The sequence below is a fragment of the Gossypium arboreum genome, chromosome 9, assembly GCF_025698485.1.
Source record: "Gossypium arboreum isolate Shixiya-1 chromosome 9, ASM2569848v2, whole genome shotgun sequence".
Lineage (NCBI taxonomy): Eukaryota > Viridiplantae > Streptophyta > Magnoliopsida > Malvales > Malvaceae > Gossypium > Gossypium arboreum.
In genome coordinates this window covers 34,991,584-35,008,268 of record NC_069078.1, presented here as the reverse complement: position 1 = coordinate 35,008,268, position 16,685 = coordinate 34,991,584, and positions in this window count along the sequence as shown.

Genomic DNA, 16,685 nt, shown 5'->3' with positions numbered 1-16,685 from the left:
AGTGGAATAAATAATGGAACTTGGAAAAAGAAAGTTCTCTTACAGAGTTAAATTGGAAACAAAAAATGATGTTACATTTCAATAACTTTCGTAGGTTTTGCCCAAAAAATGGATAGGATTTAGTTTTTATATAAATTGAAACTTTTCTAAAAGGGTGAATGTGGGACATACGTCCTAGAAATATTTGGAGTTTCATTCTCGATCTTAATAAAAAAAAAATGTAATCTAAAGAAATAAGCATAAGTAAATTAAGTTAAAACTTTCAAGCGTTACATCACTTTCGACGAGGATTTCAAGATTGCCTCTCCTCTACGGAAAAGAAAGAGGTCGTATCGAAGGAGTGAAAATGGAAAATAAAACAAATGAGTCCATAGGCAAGGAACTATTACAAACTATAATGCATGTCCCTTGGAGGATATTTCTTGGCACGATATGTGTCTTTTCATAACTTCGAAAACTCAAGGTTTTTTTTCCTTAAAGGCAATTTGAATTTAAATTGTATAAAGACTTTCAAGGAATCGAGATTGTTTCAATTTCACACCACGCTAGAACATTCCAATTCCACTTTATTGAAATGAACTTAATGTTTATAATAATTATATTTGTGTCAATTTAAACAATGTGAAATAATATCTAGTGCTCGATTTGATATGGTTACCGAGTTCCAATGCTATAAAATTAAAAATAATGGCATGTATAAAATCATAGTGTATTAAGTAATGGCTTCTCTAGAACCATTTAATTTCCGTACAACTAAATATAATTTAACTTGGCTTAAATTTAATGACACATTTTAATAAAGCTTCCGAAACAATGTCAAAATCAAAGACAACTTGTTACATCTTGTAATCGTTTGTTAGTTTAAGCAATCCTATATCCTTAAGCAGACGGAGATGGTGAATCGATCAATGTAAGGCAATTATTCCGTCTGAATGCTCTTCGCTATAATTTTCGCTGGGTTTAGGTCTTTGAATAGAAGATTTTCATGAGTCCTCTTTACTAATGCTGAGTGGCAAACCTTTCCCAACACAACAAGTTCACAGCCACTTCTGAGAAATACTCACTGTCTTGAAAATAGTCTTGAAAGCTTCTAGAACACAGGGTAAACCCATTTTAGTTTCACGATTATTTTCCTTAATAATCTAGTCGTTCTCCTTCGTAGACATTACTACCCCGTAAGTTAAGAATAAAACTAGTAGTACGAAATAAACATTAAGGCTTGCCATACTGCACGAATCTGATGTTACTAGTTAAATTTGGTTCATAAAATTAATTTCAAACAAGATTCGCAGGGAAAGAAACTGGCATTTATAGGAAGTGTTATAACCACATTGGACTAGGATATGTTACAATAAAAAAAACATAGAATATTCTAATTTAATTAGCATTATTTTTAATTACTACAAATCAAAATATTAATTCAAAGACACACATTTATACTTCCCTTTATTATTCTTAAATGGCATTAAACGAGTTACGAAAATAAGGTTCAATAAAAATGATTATGTTGTACACTTGCATTATAGGAACCAAGATGATAATATGGAGGAAGTAACATATGGAAAAAGCAATGTGAGATATAGTACTGTAACATCCCAAACCCGGCCTAGACATTATGGTCGAATCCAGAGGTGACACAAAGAATGGGTTTTGTTAACAAAGTTTATATGATAAAACCATTTCAGTTTTTCAACTCTTATTTGTTTTTATCCATTGTCAAAACATTTATTCAATTAATTAATTTGCCTTAAAACTTGTTTTATAGCGGAAGCTTACGAAAACCGTTGTAATTCATGAAGGTAGTTCGTATTTTGGAAAACCTTTGTTCTAGTAAAAACCATGTTTTTAGCGAGTTGTCCAAACAAAATATTAAACAAAAATCCAAATCCCAAAAATTTAATCAATAGTCCAGAGAGTCCATTTAATACAAAACTCTCAGAAATATACTTTAAGTAAATAAAACCTTTAATTAAATTTTTTTGGTAGACTAGTGGTCACCACAAGACTTCATCGTATTGATCCGTCTAAGTTCGTGGATTACCTGAACAAGTCAGAAAAACAGAGGTGAGTTTACGTAAACTCAGTGTGTTACCCAACAGAAATAGACATACAAACATGTAGGAAACTTACATACAATCAGATACAGATTTGGGCTCATGCCAATTTCAGATACAATTAACAGAGTCAGATATACAGATCAAATAATTAAAATCCTACCCCCATCCTCTACACTCCAACTCCGACCATCCCATTACACCATGTGGGGTTAAAAACACCCACCCAACCCTACACAACATATCGTGTCATTATGACACATATCAGATAATGTGCACCCAAGCTGCTAGAATATAAGCGATGGTCACCATACAGATCACTTCCTTCACATATACCAATCCCACCCCAAAACAGATACAGAAAACAGATACAAAAATAACAGATTCAACATGCTCAATATACTTATATACTAATTACGGAATAACCAGACATCCATAACATTATCATACTCAGAACAAAATATCAGTCTATCAGATCTAAAGTTTTAGGGTTTGGTTAGCCCTTATTGGCACTACGGTAGGCCCACAGTCGATCGGAACGCCCTGTGCAACCCTAGGAAAAATTTCAAAAATATGGGCCCACATGCCGTGTGGCTTGTCTGTATGGGCTCACACGCCCGTGTGGGCCTACACTGTAACACCCCTAACCCGTATCTGTCGCCAGAATAGGGTTACGAGGTATCACCGGACGAGACACAAAATTTAGGACATTCACATAAATACATGTTATATTCACATAACTAAAACATAAATCTGTTTAAACATTAAACACATAGTTTAAATCATAATACAAAATCAATGAAAACTCTAAGTACATACACAATTAAAACCAAACATATTTCATTTCATATATGATACCAAACATCTATATTACAGCCTTCAATATCACGTATTTAATTAGTTAAGTAATTGGCCAATGCACAATTAAAAATACTTATGTACATTCAAATTATAAGATCAAATAATACATATCATATAGCTTATAAAACATACATACATGAAACATTTTTAAACATTACCAATTGGACAAATATATTCATGTACATTAATAATTCTTGAGCAATCCACTATAAATTATTTTCTAATCATTTCGAACATCAAGGACATTTCATAGCACCTAACCCGTATGCTCAATAACCAAACCAAACTATATACTTAGCTATCTTAACTCATCACCTTAAGTACATATAACAACTAAAAGTACACCCATTTCACATGCCAAATTACCATGAGTAGAAATACATACACACAACCAATAATTTAATTACCTATTCGGTCATATAAGGTATCTTCAATACATCATATTTTTATAATTTTTCCATGCACCATACCACACATCTAACAAGCCGAAAATAGTCTTACACATTATCCATTATTTCTAATCCAAGCGCCAATGCCAGCATACTAATCCAAACTCTACATTAAACCCATTTATCAACCATATCCATTTTATCAATTATCTAAAATATAATATATATTCTCATCCATACTACCAAATCAATTGGCTAATTGATGATTCGACTATATATATATATATACTAACAGCTTGTTTGAAACAATTAATAGTCTTTAAACAAGTACAAATAGTTGTACCATTGCCGAATACATCATTTAAAAACCACATATACAACCAAAGTTTCCATAGCGAATTATCATACGTAACACATCAAATATTAACCTAAAAACATACTAGATCAAACTAATCATAATAGTCTTATTCACCTGCATACATATTAGTATAGAACATATCCAAACCAACCAAACATTCATCATGGTCAATTCATTTATGCCACTTCCAAGCTAGTACGCCACCTTTAATACTCAACCTCATATCATTACTCATCCATTCCAAATTATCTACTATTCATCACCATATGTTAATCATTCCCATTTCATAGCATAAAAACTAACACATTTTTAAACCACAATCAAGCACAATTAAAAGCCAAACTTAGAAGTAAGCTATTTTCACATGGCATATATATACATTCATTTCCAAAATAACTAACCCCAAAACCAGCCTATACATGCCATAATTTAAGTTTAGTTCAAAGGTATCAAAGCAGTAGACAGTGTGATGAACTTGGCTGACGATCCCAGAATTTGTAGCTTGAATACAAAATCTATAAAATAGAGTAAACATAACACAGGGAGTAAGCTCTCAAAGCTTAGTAAGTCATAAGCAAATAAACAACTCAATGACTTATTCAACTTAACTAAATTAAACTAGAATTATTATATCAATTCACATTTAATTCCACGAACTTATATATTCATGTAACCTACATATAATCATTTACATTTATACACAATTATATTATCACTTTATCTGAATGCTTATATGATAAAAATTTATAAATCATTATTTAACTTTCAAGGCCGAATAATCACTAAGTCCCTAGTTCACATACTTATGGATACATAATATAGTCTCAAGTACATATATTAATCATTTAACCGAATACACATAAATACACATACATAAAATTAACATTCATTCACTAATGTGCAATAGGTTGAATACACTTACCTTATTTTTGTTAATTATCAAACAAACTCATACATGGCCATTTAGCTCGTATTATACAATCCGTACACGATTACCTTTGCCCGATGAACCATTCAGAATTGAATAGGACATTCGGATAATCACATAAATCATACAATGCCAATGTCCTAGACGTGGTCTTACATGTAACCACATATCGATGCCATTGTCCCAGACAGGGTCTTACTCGTAAACACATATCGGAATCACAAATCGATGCCATGGACTTACTCGCACACATATACTGGAATCCTATGTCATGACATATGTATCCTAGCTATTCATAAGGTCCATACGGGGCTTTCGGACATCGTTCTCAATCAAATTGAACTCAAATGTAACACCCCTCGCCCGTATCTGACGCCGGGATAGGGTTCAAGGTGCTACCGGACTCAACTCAAGCATACACATATAAAATCGAACCATAAATTTCTTTTAACTTGAAGCTTCTAGTTCACATGCATTATGTCCCTTGAACAGGCTCACGAGGACCAAAACATTTATTAGAAATGGTTTGGGACTAAACCAAGAACTTAAGAAACACTTGGAAAATTCATGCTTTAAGGCTCCACACGCCCGTATGGGTATAGGCCGTGTGGTCACACACATTCGTGTGGCTTGGGACACACCCGTGCCCTTAGTCCGTATGCAACACTGACTTTAAAACATGGCCATGGCACATGCCCGTGTACAAAACTTAAGCATTCTGTTAGATTCACACGGCCAAGACACACGCTTGTGTGTCTAGCCCGTGTTCGACACTGACTTTATATTTTAGGTGTAGGGGACACACGGTCATACTAAACGCCTAAGGGCGATCCGTGTGTCACACATGACCTGGACACACGTCCGTATGTCTACCTGTGTGGACCTTGTTAGGCTACTTTTCAAGTCTTTGGTCACCCTCAATTGCCCACTCTCATCTATAGCTTCTACTGATATCTAACATGCCCTAATTGCATTCAAGTTCTACCATAATTGTCATTGGTTTTGCACATGCTAGGTTACCCTTTTTGCATTAAGGATTATAGTCTCATTAATCGCAATATCGGATTTGGCTCGTCTTTTAACTCATTGCCAACTGTGATCCTCCCAATTTCAAATGAATTGGTCACATTTATCATACCCATTCATAATACACCATGTAATCATTTCAACAAGTAAAAATTTCATGATTAGTAGGATAGCAACTTATACCAATACAGGCCATATATCAAGGCCATACACAATATGAATAGACATAACATTCAAGCCTTTACATTGCTAGCCAAATGACACATATGACAAAATGACCCAAAAATACCTATACATGCTATTGAACAAAATAAAGTATCTATGTACCAAAGCTAGACTAGTTGATAGTGTGTTGACTCTCCAACCGTCTTCCAACCTTTACGAGTCCTCGGGCTTTGAAAGACAGGGAAAAGAGAGGGGTAAGCATTTTCATGCTTAGTAAGCTTGGACAACTAGAAAGTAAACTTACCGATAATTAACATACAACCATAATAAGCAATAAAACTGACTAGAATGAAATGGTTTCCCTAACACTTGCATTCAATCCATAAGTTAGTCACAATCATAATACATCATGTAATTTATCATTAGATGAGCTCATCATTCATCTTTATATTCTATTTTAATCCCGTTGAGTTTCTAGGAAATCTTGATGGACTATCCTTTTACCGTTAATTCTTAGGAATGATTGTTTCAAACATGCACTCCCGTAAGCCATACATTCTACGGCGAGATTACCAGTCCAGGCTAAATCCCCAGTGTTGTAAACTTATAAGGTGATGTCAGGATTACCAGTCCAGGCTAAATCCCTTATAGTGACAAACATCTTTAATGAGCTCGGATCCGAATTACCAGTCCAGGATAAATTCAGACCCTAATCAAATTACCTGTCCGAGCTGAATCCTTTATACACATATATTCCTCGAGAGGCTCGATCAGTCAAGGAACACCCGTCCGGGCTAGATCCTTTCTATCATTGAGATTAACAGATTACCCGTCCAGGCTAAATTCTTTCTACAACACATGCAGGATCTCAAATTCACATGAAACATGGTTCATCCATCGAACTTCCTTTTCAACCCCAACCGGGACATTTGTCACATATCATTACCAAGAGATACATTTCATAGGTTTTTCATTCCACCATCAAATATAATATTCATAAATTATACAATTAAGTATATTATGAGTTTACTTTTAGTCATTCAAACTTACTTGGTACTCGTTCTATATCGTGTTCCAGTTATTCCGAAACCTTTCGTTTTCTTCGATCGACCTTCGGAATTTGTTCCTCGGGGTCTATAACAATAAAAAAATAGATCATTAACACCTCACATTATACTTTTCAAGTCTAAATTTCACCCTCGCTCCAAATGACCGTTTTGCCCCTAGCCTTTAACATTGTTACGATTTAGTCCCTAGACTCGTATAATGAAATCCATTCAATTTCTGCCTTACCCAAGCCTAGCCGAATGTTTTTCCCTCTTATGGTAGCCCACATTTTCCATTATTTCTCATTTCTACCACATATTTTAGACCTTTTGCAAAAAGGTCGATTTAGGGGTTTAACATGAAAACGACCTAGAAAAAGATGTTTAACACTCACCCAACTTTCATATTCCTCCATAAACCATCAAAATACAAGTAACTCATGCATGGGTAAATTTTTAAACATGAATCCTAGCATGAAATATGCATAAAAATGGAGAGAATAAGCTACCGAGATTCTAAAAATAAGAACATTAAAAATGGGGCTTGGGAGTACTTACTATTGAGCTTGAAAATGTTGAAAACCCTAGCTCTGGTGTCCCTTCAATTTTCGGCAGCCATGGAGAAGGAAATGGCAGATTTTTGCCTTCTTTTTCCCATTTTATTTCATTAAAATGTCAAATGACCAAAATGCCCAAAAGCCCTTTCTTTAAAATTTCATCCATACAAACCAATTTTTGTCCAAAAACTTAGAAATTGGGAAAATTGCTCCTCAAGACCTTCTAATTTATAATCTAAAGCAATTTCAAGCAAATTTCTTCTAGAATCTAAGTTTTTCAATTTATTCAATTTAGTCCCTAATTTCCAATTAGACACCTTACTCAAAGAATTTCTTCATGAAACTTTAACACATGCATATTCTCATATTCTAGGTCTCATAATAATCATAAAATAAATATTTTAATGTCGAATTTGTGGTCCCGAAACCACTATTTCAAATAGGCCCTATTTCGGGATGTTACATTTCTCCCCCTTAGGGACTTTCGTCCTCGAAAGTCTTACCAGTAAACAGATTCAGATATTGGCTTCTCATGGTTTCTTCTGGCTCCCATGTAGCCTCTTCCACACCATGTCGATGCCATAAGACTTTTACAAAAGCCACATCTTTATTCCTCAACTGTTTAATCTCATGGGCTAAAATCTTAACTGGTTCCTCTCCATAGGTCATGCCTGGTCGAATTTCAACCTCAGTCAACAAAATCACATGAGAGGGGTCGGATCGGTATCGCCTTAACATAGATACATGGCACACATAGTGAATCTTTTCCAGTTTGGGTGGCAATGCCAAACGATAGGCTAACGGTCTAACTCTTTCGGTGATCTCGTACGGTCCGATAAATCACGGACTCAGTTTGCCTTTCCGACCAAATCTCAATACCCTTTTTCATGGAGATACTTTCAAGAATACTCTATCTCCAACTTGGAACTCAATTTCCTTTCTTTTCAGATCAGCATATGACTTTTGCCTATTCGATGCAGCTTTTAGACAATTTCGTATCACGTTAACTTTCTCTTCAGTTTCTTTAATCAGATCAACTCCATGAATCTAACTTTTCTTAAGTTCTGTCTAATACAATAGAGTTCGGCACTTCCTACCATACAAGGCCTCATAAGGTGCCATCTTCAAACTTGTTTGAAAACTATTGTTGTAGGCAAATTCTATCAACGGCAGGTATTTTTCCCAGCTACCCTAAAATTTGAGGATGCAACATCGCAACATATCCACAAAGACTAGTATCATCCTCTCAGACTGACCATCAGTCTGTGGGTGAAAAATTGTACTAAAATTCAGTTTTGTACCCAAAGCTTCTTGCAACTTTTTCTAGAATCTCGAAGTGAATCTCGGGCCTCTATCTGAAATTATTGATAGCAGTACACTGTGTAATCTCACAGTCTCAGATACATACAAGTTGGCCAACTTATCAAGTGAGAAATCTGTCCTTACCGGAATAAAATGAGCCGTCTTTGTTAGTTTATCCACCACAACCCATATAGCATCTTTCTTTTTCGGGGTCAATGGTAATCCTGTCACGAAATCCATGGTAACTCTATGCCACTTCCATTCGGGGACCATCACAGGCTGTAACAACCCTGAAGGTACTTGATGTTCAGCTTCAACTTGCTAACATACCAGGCATTTTGATACAAATTCAGAAATATCTCTTTCATGTCGTTCCACCTGTGACAGCCCTAAATTGACCCTAGTCGGAGAGTGGTTTCGGGACCATGAAACCGAGTCTTATAAATAATTAAAGATTATATTCTGTGTTTATGATGTGCGTAAATGCTTGTGTGATAGTTCCATACTTTAATTTGGTCAGTGTATGTGAAATTTATTAGTAGGGACTTATGTGAGACAATTTAGAAATATGCTAGGCAAGTGTTCAAGTGGCCTATTAATATATGTGGGAAAGTGATTGTCCTTGCATGTCAAATTAGGCAAATTATGGCATAGTGGCTGGCCATGCTATGGGTGGAAACATGTCACAAACATGTTAGGTTAGTGATGTATGTTAGGAAAAATAAAATAATGAGCATGGTAATTAAATAATGAAATGGAGGAGTGATGAAAAAAAAAATGGTCTCATCCATGCCCCCCCCTTTTTGCCGTGAATGGAAGAAAGAAAAACAAAAAAAAAAAGTGTTCATCCTTTGGTTCATCCTTGGCTGAAAATTTTAAGGAGGAAGGAAGAAGAAAGGTTGAAGAGGTTCGGCGATGCATGTAACTAGATTGAGGTATGTTTGATGTTGTGCCATGAGATTCATGCATGTTTTAGTTGTTAGCTTGAGTTCTAGCTAGCCCATGGTTCAAATCTTTGCTATGTCATGAAGATGACATTTGGTCATGGATGTTTATATTTCTTTGATGTTGGTTTTGATGTTTTGTGTATTGAGGGTTGATAATAGATGGAAGTCGAATGGTTGTTGTATGTAGATAGCATGCATGCTAATAATGTTTTTATTTTCTACTTAATATCTTATTGATTATGAGTTAACATGAATATTTAGTTGAACATATACCTTGAATTATGTTCAAAAAATTTTAATTGATTAGTTGTACTCTTCTTTTGCTTTTGAATATTGAAATATTGAAGGTGAAAGGCTGGAAAATTTCAAGTTGAAATGTTGTCCAAATGCTGGAAATTTAGCATGCATATTCTTTTACTTAAATGCTTTGACCGAATGTTGGAAGTTAACTTGCATGCTGTGTCGGTTGCTGCATGAGGAGTTAAAATTGAACTTAAGATAGTTTATTACTAATTAATTTGCTGCTGTAATGCTGTAAATTATTGGCTGTCCAAATTAGGACAAATTTATGGTACTTAGCTAATTAATATCTCTGCTGTAATACTTAAATTATTGGCTGTCCAAATTAGGACAAAATCATGGTGTTATGTGCTAGCATGATATGTATGTGTGATTTAAGTGAAAAATGTTTAGATGATTTATAGTAATTGGCTAATGTGTTTTGTGGATATAGATGCCGAATGTGGACTCAAGAAATTAATTGGAAAATTTGTTGTTTGTTAGGTGATAGAAAGTATGAAATAGTCTTATGTGATACGTGTATATAAGTAGATGGAAGTGAAGTGTCCTATATTTTTGTGTATGGGATTAATTGCATTTTGATTTTAATGTGCATGATTATTACTATGTTTAAAATATGTGAAAGCCGAATATGCTCATGATACAATGCTTGATTAGTTGATTAACAATAAGTTAAATTTGTGTAATCCAAGCTTAAGAGCAAAGAGGCTCAAAGTCGGATAGGGAAAAGAGAAAGTAAAGCGAATAGCCGTGGATATCTAGTCGTCGACCACTTCGAGGTAAGTTTTAAGCGATTAAACGTTGAGTAAATTCAACCATAATAGGGCATAATGAGTTGATTTAATAAGATATGATGTGGCCATGATATGTCTTAAACTCGAATGGTAAGTTCATATGTGTTTGGACTTGGAAATTTAAGAGCAAATTGTAATAATTTGCTTTGGACAGCAGCAGTAACGTGATTTTAGAAAATCACTATAAATTGTTGGTGTGGAATTATAGGCTAAATAAAATATGTAATCAAAGCTTAGTTAGTCTAGTTTCTTATAAAAGAGACCATGTAAGCAAAGAAATTGCCTATAAAGAGATATTTAAAGTTGTGTGGGACTGTGTCAGAACGACTCCGAAATCCCCTGTTCTGTTTTTAGAAAATCATTATAATTTGTACAAAAATGGTTATAAGATAAAATTTAATGCTTAGACTCCTTAATGAGTCTAGTTTCAAATGAAATTAGATATAACACATTTTGAATTCTGTACAATGAGAAATTTGCTTCGTAGTGAAAAGTGGTCAGATTAGTCAAACAGTGAAACAGGAGAAACTTTAAGAAAAATCTGGTATTGATTGGCCAAACCAAAAATTCTGAAAAATTTTTGGATAAAATATGTATGAGTCTATTTTCAGGGAAAATTAACGGCACTTCATTTGGAGTTTCGTAGCTCCATTTACGAATAATTTAATGACTGTTGCTCAGGAAAAACAGCTTGTGCTGAATTTGGGATTTTGTTGTAAACCTTAGTAAAACTATTTGAGTTGCTTATAAGCTATCGATTAAACATTGGTAATCAAAGTACCAAATCCGTATTAAAGTGAAGCTATAAGCCACAAATGACTAGTATATCTAGTCAATTTTGTTATGATGAAATTGATGTACAAGATATGTATATGTGATAAGGCCGAATGGCCAATGTGATGAATGTGAAAATATATATATGTGATAAGGCCGAGTGGCCAATGTGATGAATGTGAAAGTATATATATGTGATAAGGCCGAATGGCCAATGTGATGAATGTGAAAATATATATATGTGATAAGGCCGAGTGGCCAACGTGATGAATGTGGAAGTGTATATATGTGATAAGGCCGAATGGCCAATGTGATGAATGTGAAAGTGTATATATGAGATAAGACCTAATGGCCAATGTGATGGATGTGAAAGTGTATAAATGTGATAAGTCCCGAAGGGCATTTGTGTCAGTACTATATCCGGGTTAAAACCCCGCAGGCTTTATGCGAGAATATTATCCTGATTAATGTCTGTAGGCTTCGTGCTCGTACTATATCCGAGCTTTAAAGACCCGACGGCTAAATGCTAGGATTCAAGTAAGACTTTGATATTGAGTATCTACATTAAGTTACCATCAAATAAGTATTATGTATTTAAGATGTTCAGGTACGTATTACTTACTCATGGGTGGGGTTGAGCTAGATGTGCCAGTACAAGGTAAGGATTATGATTTGTAAGCTTACGTATATGTGATAAGGAATATGTTTGGTTCTTTATGTGCCTATGGTAATTTAGTACTCGTCATGCTGAAATACTTAAAAATATGGATGTGATTATGAACAAGTGGAAAGGATTATTGAAAGCTGAAAATTGATGAAGAAAGTGCTTGGAAATATTTGACCATCTAGGTCATTATTATTCGAAAGTATATATGTGACAGCCAAGTGTTGCGTTTAATGATATTATAGTTCGAGATGAAGCTCTAGATTAACTTCATCGAACAGTTGAAATGAATGACCAATGATAGTGATTGAGAACACTTTGTTTTGCTTAAAACTTACTAAGCATTAAATGCTTACTCCGTTCTTTGAATCTCTGTTTTATAGATTTTGGTTCGTTAGCTATCGGATTCGGGATTATTGAAGTCGAAGTCGTCCACACTATCAAAGCCCTCTTGGTACACTTTTGGTTGAACTCTGAAAATGGCATGTATAGGACTACCCCTTTTTGTTGTGGGTCATGGACCCTTTGGAATTGTATAATTTTGGATAGCCATGCGAAAATGGCTTATATATGTTTTTAGCATAATGTTATAATCTTTTGGTATGGACATGGTTATTGAGAGGTGTGGATATGCTTGGCAAGGATTGGCCATTGGAATGGTTAATCACTATCATAATTTGTGCTATTTATGCTAAAAAGGCTAGTTGAATCATGGAAACTATGAAATAGGTAAAGTCTACCTTAAAGGCAGATGCTGACAGCAGCAGTGATGTAGATTTGAAAAATCACTAAAAATAGTAGGAGTGGAATTAAATAGTGAATAAATTATGTAAACTAACCTTGATGAATCTATTTTCATAGGGAAGCAATGAAATGATCATATGAACAGTATGTTAAGAGATATTTAAGTTTTTGTGAGACAGGGCCAGAATGGTTTCTGGATTCCCTGTTTCGAATTTGGAAATTCATTGTAAATTAACCAGAGATAATTAGAAGTCATTCCATATATGCATAGATTCCTTTTTGAGTTTAGTTTCTAAAGAAACAAACTACATCATTATTGAAGCCCTGTACAGGGATATATCCAAGTCTCAATGCACAAAGGTCAGAGTAGTTGAACCCTGTAACAGGGGATACTTTAACTAATAAACTGTACTAATTGCCTTGACCAAAAATTATAGAAAAACATTTGTAGATGCATATATGAGTCTAGTTTCAGGGAAAAATCACGAAACTTATTTTTGAGTTGTGGAAATCACGATATGATTTTTAAGGTGACAGTGATGCAGTAACCAGCATGTCTGGAAATTTAAAAAAAAATGAACTGTGAAAGTAAGTGAACTAAGTCTGTTAACCCCTCATGTCCGACCCCGGTGACGGTCTCGGGTACGGGGTGTTACACCACCAGTACATTTTCTTCAAATCGTTGTACATCTTGGTACTTCCCGGGTGAATTGACAAACGGCTGTCATGTTCTTCTTATAAAATCTTCCGAATAAGTTCATTGTCCTTGGGCAGACAAACCCTATCTCTGAACATCAAACATCCATCAGAACCAATCCTAAAATCTGATTCAATACCTGATTGACATTGAGTTCTTTTTGCTTGCAAGTCATCATCATTAGTTTGAGCATTATAGATTTCCTGAAGAAATGCTAGCCTAGCCTCTAGCTCTGCCAAGACTGAACCATCATCAAGCAATGCCAAACGAGCATCCATGGCTCTCAAAGCAAACAAGGATTTTCTGCTCAACGCATCGGCGACCACATAAGCCCTGCCCGGGTAATAGTCAATAATCAGATCATAGTCCTTAATTAACTCTAACCATCTCCGTTGTCTCAGATTTAATTTTTTTTGAGACATCAAATACTTCAAACTCTTGTGGTCTGTGAATATTCGGCAAGTCTCACCATATAAATAATGCCTCCAAATTTTCAAAGCAAAAACGATGGCGGCAAGCTCTAAGTCCTGTGTCAGATAATTCTTCTCGTATGGCTTCAATTGCCGTTAAGCATAGGCTATCATTTTGCTATCTTGCATAAGTACACAACCCAATCCATTTAAGGATGCATCACTGTAGACCACAAACTCATTTCCAGGTTCAGGTAGTACTAAAATAGGAGCTTCGATTAGCAATGTTTTTAACTTCTCAAAACTTTGCTGACACTTCTCCATCCATTCAAACTTAACATCTTTCTGTAGCTACATCATCATCGGAGTCGCTATCATGGAGAATCCTTTTACAAAACTTCGATAGTAATCAGCTAAGCCTAAAAAGCTTCTAACCTCAGTTACATTTTTAGGGCGGTTTCCATTCGACGATAGCAGAGATCTTACTTGGATCAACTCGGATGCCTTCACCTGAAACAATATGACCCAAAAATCCAACTTCCTGGAGCCAAAACTCACTCTTGCTAAACTTAGCATACAGTTGCTTTTCTCGCAAGGTCTGCAACACAATTCTCAGGTGCTTCGCATGCTCTGTCTCATCTTAAGAGTAAAACAAGATGTCAATGAACACAACGACAAACTTATCCAAATGTGGCCGAAATATTCTATTCATTAGGTCCATAAATACGGTCGGTGCATTTGTCATCCCAAACGGCATGAGAAGAAATTCGTAATGACCATACCTCGTCTTGAAAGCTGTCGTAGGTACATCTGATTCTTTAACTCGTAGTTGACAATAACCAGACCTCAAGTCTATCTTAGAGAGCACGGTGGCTCCTCTCAACTGGTCGAACAAATCATCGATCCTTGGAAAAGGATACTTATTCTTGATAGTTACCTTGTTCAGTTGCCGATAATCTATACATAGCCTTATCGAACCATCTTTCTTCTTTACAAATAGTACAGGGGCACCCCAAGGTGAAAAACTTGTTCTTGAAAATCCTTTATCCGTCAGCTCTTGCAACTTGCTTTTAACTCCTTCAGCTCGGTTGGCACCATTCTATATGGAGCAATATAAATGGGAGTTGTCCCTGGCAATAATTCAATACCAAACTCTTATCTCCCTTTCAGGAGGTAATCCGGGTAATTCTTTTGGAAACACGTCTGGATATTAACATACTATCGGCACAGACTCAATCTTAAACTTTGTTCCCTTAGTGTTCAATACAAATGCAAGGTAGGCTTCATACCCTTTCCTCATGTATCTCTGAGCAACCATTGCAGTGATTACAACTGGCGGCGAACTCAATTCTCTTGAATCTTCTTGTAGAATCTCACCATCTAGGCATTTCAATTTAATATGCTTACTACCACAATTTACAATTACATCATGAAGGGCTAACCAACTCATACCAAGTATTACATCAAATTCATCAAATGACAATAACATAAGGTTAGTCGGAAAGCAATGACCCCGAATCGTCAAAGGACAATTCTTACAGACTTTATCGGCCTAGACTGATTTGCCTAGTGGGTTCGACACTCTAATGATGAATTCCGTAGGTTCAACGGGTATGTTCATACTAGACACCAATCTCATGAAATATATGAATGCATCAACCCCAGGTCAATTAAAGCAACAACACTTGTATTAAAAAGAGAAAAAGTACTCGTAATAAGATCAGGGCAAAGGCTTCCTCTTGAGCACGTATCGCATACATTCTTTTCAGGGCTTAAACCTTTGGCTTTGCAGTGTCTTTAGTCACAACTCGACTGCCACTAGCACTCCTAGGGTATCTCGAAGGTCTACCCCGTGGAATGGGAGTACTCGACTTCAGGGCTACTTCCATTTCTTTTTCGACTCGCTCTGGGCAGTCTCTGAGAAAGTGGTTAAGAGAACCACATCTGAAACACGCACCACTCTTCATTCGACACTTTCTGAAGTGAAATTTGTTGCAACTCTTACACTTTGGCTTTTGATCATCTACACTCCCCACACTAGTCACGAACGGGGAGGAAGACTTCTGACTTCGTCGTTTAGAGCCTCTCGCTCTACCCGAATATCCTACTGATGAAGTAGAGCGTTCATGTTGGCTCTTTGCTTTCTTCGTGAAAAACAAGAGTGTTTTAACACTGGACCTCTTGCTCGTAACTCGAGCCTCTCTTTTTTCTTGCTTTCTTTCATTATTAAGCTCCTCGACATTCTTGGCCCCATCAGCCAATGTGGCAAACTCCTATTTTTCAAGGATTCTGATCAACAACTTGATTTCCTCATTCAGACCTTCCTCGAAGCGTTTACACATTTCTGGCTTGGTTTGGACCCACTCAGTTGCATATTGACTTAGTCTTACGAACTCCCTTTCGTATTCAGCTACAGTCTTATTTCCTTATTTAAGTTCCAGGAACTCCTTTCGCTTCAAGCCTAAAAACCTTTGGCTAATGTATATCTTCCTAAACTCTGCTTGGAAGAAATCCCAAGTGATAGTTTCCTTTGGCACTACCGAGGATAAGTCTTCCACCAATGGTATGCAGTAACCTTCAGGAGGGACACGGCACACTTCAAGCACTCCTCGGGTGTGCACGATAATTTATCTAACTCCTGTGTAGTATTTTCGAGAAAGAACTCGGCT